Below are 9,144 nucleotides of genomic sequence, written 5' to 3' on the forward strand. Positions count from 1 at the left end.
ATGAGGAACAATTTCATAAAGACTGGTTTTCAGAATCATGGTGTTCTGTCACCATAAGCTGGAAGAGAGAGACCTTCACTTTTTAAGTATGTCAAATAGAGATTTACTAATTATGTTGTAGCACAAATGCTGAGTCATGGCTTGAGATAGTGATTGAGCACCAGGTGGGAAGGCAGGACCAACCCTGGGGAGCTTGGTGTATGCAGTACAGCTGAGTGACCAGAAGGAATGGAGCCAGGATCCACCCCTTCCCAGACTTCATTTAAGGATTGGCAATGGAAGCAAAGCTGTTTCTCTTAGAGATCCCTGTCCATCTGAGGCCTTCTGAAGGTAGGCAGCTTCTTTCCTTTATTTCTGTGCCCATGGCTTCTGTGTTTGAACAAATCCTCACTTGCTGCATCTTGGTGCTTTGCTGCGCTTCTGTCATTGCTGCGCTTTCCACCACATTACAAATGCATGTAGGATTTCTCATTGTGTTTATATGTGTGTGAAAAGCTTTAAATGCTATTCCCAAGCTCTTGTCTACAACATTCACTCTACTTGTAGCAAGCTCTAGTGTATCCCCCTGCCATTCCTCAGGGGTGGGTTCCCTTGGAATTGCCTACTCTTATGTGGTGTGTTGTAATAGTGAGGCAGTTGTAGCAGCACTCGCTCCCAGAGATTTAAAAAAATAAAAAATAAAAATAATAATAATAATAATAATAATAAAAATTCTTAGGGGATAAAATTGCAACTCAACTAGAAAGTCAGTAAAAAAAAAAAAAAGCTCCATTTTTAATCATTCTCCACTGTTTTGGCCATGATGTTGTTGCTGTGGACAAAAATAATCAACCAGAAACCCAAAATACTGAAAAAGAGCTTCTCATTAGAAAGATAAGGGCTGAAGTATTACATAAGCAGTTATAGAATGAAGACATTACATGTGGAGTCTGAAAAAGGAAGGATTAACTCCTTGAAATCTTCTACCAGAAGGATTTAACATTGATCAGCCTATCAGTATACAGACTATGTGGTAGGCAGATGGATGGGCTAAGGAAGCAGCAGTCATGGCCAGAAGTACTAAGGAATGGTTTCAGCATTCAGGGTTTCTGAGACAAGCCTCTCCTTTGTTGTATGTGAAACATTTTAGCTTTACTCAGGCCTTTGAGAGATAGAAAAGTATTTGTAGTCTTTTCAGTTAGAAAAGGAAGACAGTATTCATCTGTTTGCAGCGCCAGTTTTCAGAAAGCTGTAACCAAACTGTAACCCAATGAGATGCACCAAACAAAAGAAGCCTGTAAGTGTAGTGTAACATATAGAACATAAAGCATCACCTTATACTACCAGTTTCTCCCATAACAAGTACAGGTGAAGGGAGAAGAATTCACTGCCCACCTTGATGAATGCTTCAAAAGACCTCTGCTTAAGTAGTCATTTCCTTCACCCTATTTGCAGTCTGCTGAGATTAATATATATATAATATATTAATATATATATAATGTTAATATAATATATTAATAATTTTAAAAAATGCTAGCAAAGAATTATAATTGAATTCTAGTCTGTTTTGGTCATTTTCTGGTTTGGAGTTAATTGTTTATTATCACTGAAAGCATTCTTGTCAGGATCATGTACCTCTTTGCAAAGCAATTTGAATGAGGATCAATGATATTATTAAATCTGTTGGTCATAAATGCTTTAATATGTACACAGTTGCAGAGGAAACTTCAATGCAGAACACAATTAATTTGTAATATGTTAATTTTCTTTCAAATATTTAATGTTGCAATCTTTCCCATCCCTGAAGGTATATGCATGTGTTTTAGCCTTCATTTCTCATTGGGCTTGTTCATGATAAGGCTCATATAAGTTAGATTTTGCTGTAACACTACTTTATCTGTACGTGGAGCTTGATGTATTCTAGGCACCTCCTTCTCTTGGAACTGCACACTGGAGTGGGGGGTGGAGGGGCTCCCTTGCCAGGTTCCTCAGGTACCATCCAGCCATGCTTCATCTAGCAGATGTTTGGGGGGCACATTGAGGCTGTGCTGCAGCCCTGGAGGTGTTTCTGGAGGATCCCAGGAGATGAACCCACCTCCCAGCCCAACAAAATGCCAACATCTTTTCCCAGCTGTCCTAGGTTCTGGAGGCACAACCCAGATGACTGAAGGCAGGGATCTGCCTTTGGGCAGAATTTGACTGAGCTTTGCAGAATAAGCTGGTCTCCTTAACAAGCAGCATTAATATAAGGTAATTTGGACTGAGCTAGTTTCCTTATTCATAAATTATTAACAAGTAGCTCATTCTCATTCCCACCTGCAGTACATAGCTTGTAATTTTAGTACAAGAAATTTTTTTCCACCCACACAATAGTCAATGATCCATGCATAATGGACATTGGTGCGTGTTGGCTGGTATTTCAATCAAATGTTCTTTTTCATCAAATTGCAAGGGCAGCTGAGCCTGAAACAGGTTTGCTATGTGGGAAGTGAAGGAGTTTACGTCACACAGTTGATCTTGCTCATTCCCATCACACAGCTGACTGCAGAGATGAGGTAGGTAACAACATTCTCATAGCCTGGGATAATTTACAAGCCTCTCAGAAAGCTGATAAAGATCTGTTTAGCTATTTTGAACTTAAATGAACAGCTGAGGCTCATTTACAGTTACAAAAGGACACTTCAATTCCCCTCATTGTACTGCAAACGTATTAATTCTGAATCACACACGCAATAAAAATTGCACTGAAAAGAAGCAGGCTTATATGCAAAACAAAAGAGGAGTAGCTGAGTGCAGGAACTCTGGATTGAAGAATTTCAACCAATGAGCAATGAAGACTCTAGAATTGTTCAAGTAAAATGAGAAAGTAGGTCTGTGATCCATGACCATGGATTTCTGGGTCTTCATTCCTCACTGTGGTGCCTTGGTAGAAGGAAGAACCAGTCATGCCATGAAGCTGACAGGCCTTCCACTCACTTTGATAGAAAATGGACAATACAAGACTGAGTTATTCAGATTCAGCTGTTGGCACTCAGCTCTAGTGGTCCCATTCTTCATATTTGAGCTTCTGCATCCTTTTCTCTACAGCTGTTGAAAGTCTTTTTCTCAGGTTACTCTTATTATATATACCTTTTTCACAATACAAAAATAACATGCTCCTACACTGTCCACAAAGCCAAGGATGTTTCCATTCAGCAAAAGCTCCTACTGTGGTGCAAATGAGAGATGGATGGGTAAGGCAATGGTATCTTTGGAGGTGACTTGAAAGTATGCACAGGAGGAGGAGGCTGTGCTTTCTCTGTCAGTGCTGTTCAGCCTGGTAACCAAAGAGATGGAGTTTGGTTGGACTGTGCAACTGATACCCTGCATTAATTTAAACTCCTACTGCACTTCCAGTAGGGTTAGGTATGAACTATATTTGCTGGAGCAGTCCCACAGGCTATTTCTGTGTGCACCAGAACTCCTACTTTATTCTTCCCTATTTTTGGTGGTACTGATTGCTCCTTAAGCATGAAGTTGCTGCTGAACACTATAAAATAGCTCTCCATGCCTGCCAGAACACAGCCACATTGGTGATAGGAAAAACAAGCCCTTTGTGGCTATGACAATGAACCGGAATCAGTAGCTTTGTTTCTCATATAGGTGGGCATTTTCTTGCACCAGTAACTCATTAGGGCAGCATATATAATCCACAGCTCATTCGCAAGCACCGCACAGCACCACTGTAGTCTGTATTACTCTTCCTAAGGGCTGTCCCAGATGCAGACTGATATACTGGTCTTTAACAGCACATTTGTGCCATAAAATGTGCCTTTTTTTTTTTTTATCTTGAGGAATGTTTGGTTAGGTTTTCTAAGATCTTGAGGAACTAGTTCAGTAAATCCCTGTTAGCTTGAATGAGTGCACCTTTCATGTCCCACCACATTTTTCATTATGTCACTTGGATACAAATGCACGTGTTTTTAATGGGAAGTTAATCCCTGAACTGCAGTGAAATGATTAACCTTTCACCCGTGAATTCCTTGCTACCATATGATCTAGTTCTTATGGAGCTAAATGTTAAAGCAGTAGTGACAGCTGAAAATACTTCAGGCAAGTGTATATTTGTTCACCACAGAAGATCTTAGTTGTACATGCATGTGCTTTTTTGGCTTGGGAAGCAAAGGTAAATAACATGGCAGAGCTACTGTGTCCTGCAAAGGAATAACTACACCTACTGTTACTACTGCTGACTCAGGAGTCTCAAAAATAATGTCAGGAAAATATTGTGAAGAATTGATGTCCTGCAGTTTGCTGCTATTTAACTTTCAGTTAAAACAAAGGTTCATGGTACCTGTGGCATTCAGCTCAGATGTAAGAACAAGTTGTACGAAGAAGGTACAACCCATCTCTGTTTGCTCAGTGCAGCAGTCACTGAAGGAGCTGCATATTCTTATCTCACTGGACGTCTATGCATAGAACCAAACAAATTAAATACACAGAATCCTCTTCCTCAGATGGAGAGTGTATTTTTACTCTCACCCTCAAATCTGTGGTGATATGGGTGAGAGTTGGCTACAGCGTGTTTTCTTTTCCATAACTTTGGAAGTTGCTGAGTGAGGCCTGGAAGGTGACAGCCAGAAAGGCAGGCAGTAGCTGGCTTTGCCTTATTGCATGCGTCTTAAAGATGCTGCATACTGGTGTGCCTGCCTGGGAACATGTCCAAACTCCCTGCAGTTGAGTTTAAGTGTTAAAAGTAGAGTAAAATGTGCTGGTAACTTCTGGTTCTGCTTGTGTTAGTGCCTAAGTGGTTTTAAGCCAGACTGTCCTGTTTTTACGTCCTTGCCTCTCCCTAAGAGATGTGGCCAAAGCTCTAGCTAGAAGGTCAGCGTGTGCTCCCACACACTGGAGGAGCAGCCTTCCAGTTTCCACTGGTGACCTGTTTCTAGCCTACATCAACATGCCCTCAGGCTCCCTCATTCCTGTGTTGCTGGCAGGCTTTAAATTGGTGTGATTTTCTGGATGGCTTTTTGCATCCAGACCCTTTAAAAGAGGCAAATGAAGTTTGTTTACACCTGGGGAGTGGGAAGAGGGAGGGAGGGAGACAGAGAGGGAAACACATTTTACAAGTTGTTTAATGGTGTCTTTCAGGAAGGGTCTTCTGCATGCTGCCTCTGTTCCAGCACACAGGTGACACATGGCCCATGGCTGGCCCCAGCATCCCAGGGAGAGGAACATCTGCTTACCCTCAGGCAGGCCTCTATTTTTGGGAGAGAGGTCAGCTCTGAAGTTCTGAGCAGACCCCAGAGAGATGACAATGGAAAAACACAGGGTAGGACAGTGGCACCTGGTCCTGAGGAATTCATTCCCAGAAGAATGTGAGGATGCAAGTGGCTGACAATACTTGGCCATCTCCTGCCCCTGTTCTGCTGTGTGCTTGGACTGGCCAGTGGCCAGGTCTGGAGGACACCAGGAGGACCTAATGAGCTGCCTCTGGTCCCCTTTTCCATTTTGATACAGGAGGTTTGGGGCAATGTGATAAGCAAGCAGGACTGGAATGGTGTTTGGGGAGGCACTGCAAATGCCAGGAGGTGGCATCCTCCAAGTCCGGTGGGAAAGCACCTCCTGGGGTGAAGGGGACTCACAAACAGTCCTCCATCAGTATTTGTACTGGAAATGGCTGCCCTTCTGAGGTTTCACTGACTTAGGCCAGAGGAGGATAGACTGTAGGACTGATGACCTCCAGCTGTCCACAGTGTTGTGCTGTCTTGTCCCCACAGAGGTGCTGAGGTGCAGCCTGGCTCCCCTCAGGCCCTGGCTGCCTATACACAGTGCTCACTGCCAGCTCCCTCTGCCTCCCCTCAGAGTAGGCACGTAGCAAAAATACATACATGCCATTAGGCTCCTGCCTGCGCCTGGACCTCTCTTTCCAGCTTGTTTCCAAGTGCAGTGCTGAAAAACCACAGGTTTTCTCTTCTAGCTGGTCGCAGCTATCACTCCCTGACGTGCCTTTGAATCCAAGGAACGAAAATAGTTCTGTGAGATCTATTAAGTCTCTGGCTTGTAAAATACAATAATTTCTTACTAGGTTACACTAATATTTCGTAATTCATTCTTAATATTATTCTTCAATAAAGCTCTGCACAAACAATCTATCCCACAGGAGAAACCTCTGCCAGAACCCAGATGTCAAACACATTTGCTTCAAATACAGGAGTTCGTGACCTTTTCTGTTTGTTAATGTGACGCCATGGAAATTATTTATAATAAATAAGTGTGTTTCAGAGTCAGGTGCCCCACAGGGCCTTTTTCAGAGATATGACAGCCCTTCCTGAAACAGGTCTTTCCTGTTTTGTTTTTGTCCCCTAACAATAAGGTTTAGGGAACAATTTGAAACCCTGTGGCTGAGCCAAGTCCAACTGCTGAGAGGTAGACAGGAAGTCAGAGATATCTCAGATTTCAAATCCTTCCTGAAATTGGCTGCTGATAAGGTTCTTCCTTTTTCTTTTATCCTTTACCCTAAAAATTCGAATTTCAAACAGCAGGCTGTATGGATCTAAACAAATTCTAAATGTATCTGCTTAAATCACCAGATCAACTAGGAAACTATTAGTAATTTCTTGGATTCAAATAGCAGATTTGAAATGTTAAGTGTTATTTGCATATAACATGCTTGTTTAAAGCTGAGGTTGTACTGTCTGCCTACAACCTTCAGGTACAAGTGCTCTACAAGTTATATGAAGGTTAATATGTTGATAATGTATTTCCGCTGTTTTGTCAGCAGATGTGACAGTGTTCTCACAAACATGTGGGGCCAGTGCCTGGACTGAGAGCAGCCGGCTTTTAAAGAAGCCAGGGCAAGAAAAGGATGCAATTGAAAAAATGAGAGCTTTGGCTCTGCTCATCCTATTGCCAGCTGTACATTATGGTTTATAATGTCTCCTAACTTTGTTGGGTTCACCATCTCGGATTCCTAGACAGTATCAGCAGCAAGAAATGTCTCCCAAGGAGGAAGCTGAACCTTTCTCTTCTGCATAAATGTGATCCTGCTTGTCACTGTGGGCTGTAGTCGATGGCAGGAAAACTGTTCAGGGCTAGGACAGCACCCCTTCCCTCACTGGTTAGCCAGCTGGGATCCTCACCTTGCCTTGTGCTAGTCTGGGGCTGGCAGCCATTAACAACATCAGAGATTGACAGGTAGCTGAGAAGCAATTGTTGCTGCCTATGCAGACATCACAGCTAAACCCTTGTGCGTCTCACTGTCTGTGGAGAGACAGATCCAAAGTGTTCTGGCACATGAAGGATGAGTCCACCTTGGACTTACTCTCACAGTGTATTAATGATGTGTTTGTGCACAAGGAAAAGCTGCCTTATAGCACAAGGCAAGACACCACAGGCCAGCAAATCTCTTTTCAAATTTACAGTACATCCGATCTAAAGGAGAGAGTTTAATTTGGTAAACACAGTATTTGCCTGTAATTTTTCCTCTAGACGTCCTAGCAGTACTTTCAAAAGACACCAGACATGGTACAATAAATCTGTTCTTCTACAGCGCTGTGGGAGGAGACAACTGGCTGCAGTTTCAGGTGGTAGACAGAATTCCAGCGGCTTATGTCAGGGAAACATGACGTTACAGTAGGAAAAAAGAAAAAGGAAAAAAAGCATAACAGACACAGACTGAACTAAATGATAGCAGCTTTCTATAACAAAGTGAGTAGACCCCACCCAGCATCTGTAGAAAAGTAAGTAAGGTGTCTGTTAAACTCAGAGGTTGTAATGGGAATGAAAAAAGGCAGTCTCCAGCTGAGAGTAGGACAGGGAGGATGAGGAATATAGTTTAATGTTTCTCCCAGCAAAACCTCAGGGGATAAAGCTTACTGCTGCAAAAACTTCCATGATAGTAAAAGCCTCTGGCTGCAGTTGTTGTTTATAACAAATAGGTGTGTTAACAGCTTATAGCCTTCAGCTGAAAAGAACTCCGACATTTCACTGAAATCTGAGTTGCAGAAATCTGAGTTGCATGCCTTGGCATGCAAAACTTTTACTTAGTGGTTGCACTGGGATTTTGGCTGTGACACACCATATGCTGTGTGCTGGCCTTGTCCTGATAACAGTCTGCTTTCATGTCCGGACTGCTGAGCTCATCGCTTGGCTGTTGCAGAATATATCCTGTCATGTCAGTTTCTGAAATCAAAATATTTCAGACGCAGCGGTGTTAAATGCTTACTGGATCTAAAGGACTCTCTTCAGCTGCTTAATTGCATTTGATGTGTTTCAAACAAGGCAAGAACCATCAACTAATGATGTTTTCCACAGACATGCACTTTTTTGCTTGAAAGGTTCTGGTGTGCTCTGTGCAAACATGATTCAGCCTCTGAACTGCTTGATATTTCAAATCAAAGTTGGCATGATTCATGGACTGTGCACAAGTGATGGGGTTGGATTTCTGACGCAAAGGATCGCTGGGGAGAGCTCAGGCTTTGAAACATCTGTGAGCATTCCTGCTCACAAACTCATTCATTGGCGTATTTGCGCAAAGTTAAGAAAGAGGGTCAGAGTCTGCCTGAAGGCTTTTACAGACATGAAGAAGTACTCAAGAGCACTTGTGTCAGTATTTACACAAGGGCTTTTTACTGTTTCACGCCTACTTCCTAAACTGTTGAGGCCAAAGAGGATACAGCTCTCTCCTGCTTCTAGCTCCTTGCTGCAGTCCTCTCCTCTGACTACTCCTTTTTTCACCGAGAAAAACACCGGGAAGTTGTAATTCAATAGCATAAACAGATTCAGTAACAAATGAGTAGTGTGCTGTGCAGAGGTTGAAAACAGATGAGACAGGCCTCGCTGGGGGATGTGTGAGGCAAACTGTAGCCCAGACTAATAAATTCTCCTCTGCTGGCTATGCATGGCGCTGCTCAAGTGTCTCAGCACTTGCGGAGCTCGGTGTTGTGGTTTGGCCCTGACCAGCCTGGTTTATTTCTTCAGTCTTAGCACCGGGGTGCCTTGGGTGAGGCAGTGAGAGGGGCAGAGCGGCTGTGCAGCTCCAGGACATAGGCAGGTTGGGTGGCTGCACTAATGGTCCTGGGATGGAAATGTGGAAAGGGGGGCTGAGCTCTTAAGGCATGGGAACAGCACCAGGTCTCTCAAGTGAGGTTTAGTTGCAGAAAGATTAGCAGCCACCCAAGCAGC

At 43.1% G+C, this 9,144-nt stretch overlaps 1 long non-coding RNA gene across 1 annotated transcript; it reads left to right on the forward strand.

Annotated features, from left to right (window-relative positions):
* Positions 1 to 304: 304 nt before the first annotated feature.
* LOC140253353 (uncharacterized) lies at positions 305 to 5,311 on the forward strand. The gene is made up of 3 exons (XR_011903831.1): positions 305 to 330; positions 2,432 to 2,534; positions 5,110 to 5,311. It is a non-coding gene; the product is annotated as an uncharacterized lncRNA (long non-coding RNA).
* Positions 5,312 to 9,144: the final 3,833 nt, after the last annotated feature.

The sequence above is a fragment of the Excalfactoria chinensis genome, chromosome 5 (genome assembly GCF_039878825.1).
Source record: "Excalfactoria chinensis isolate bCotChi1 chromosome 5, bCotChi1.hap2, whole genome shotgun sequence".
NCBI classification, from domain to species: Eukaryota; Metazoa; Chordata; class Aves; order Galliformes; family Phasianidae; genus Excalfactoria; species Excalfactoria chinensis.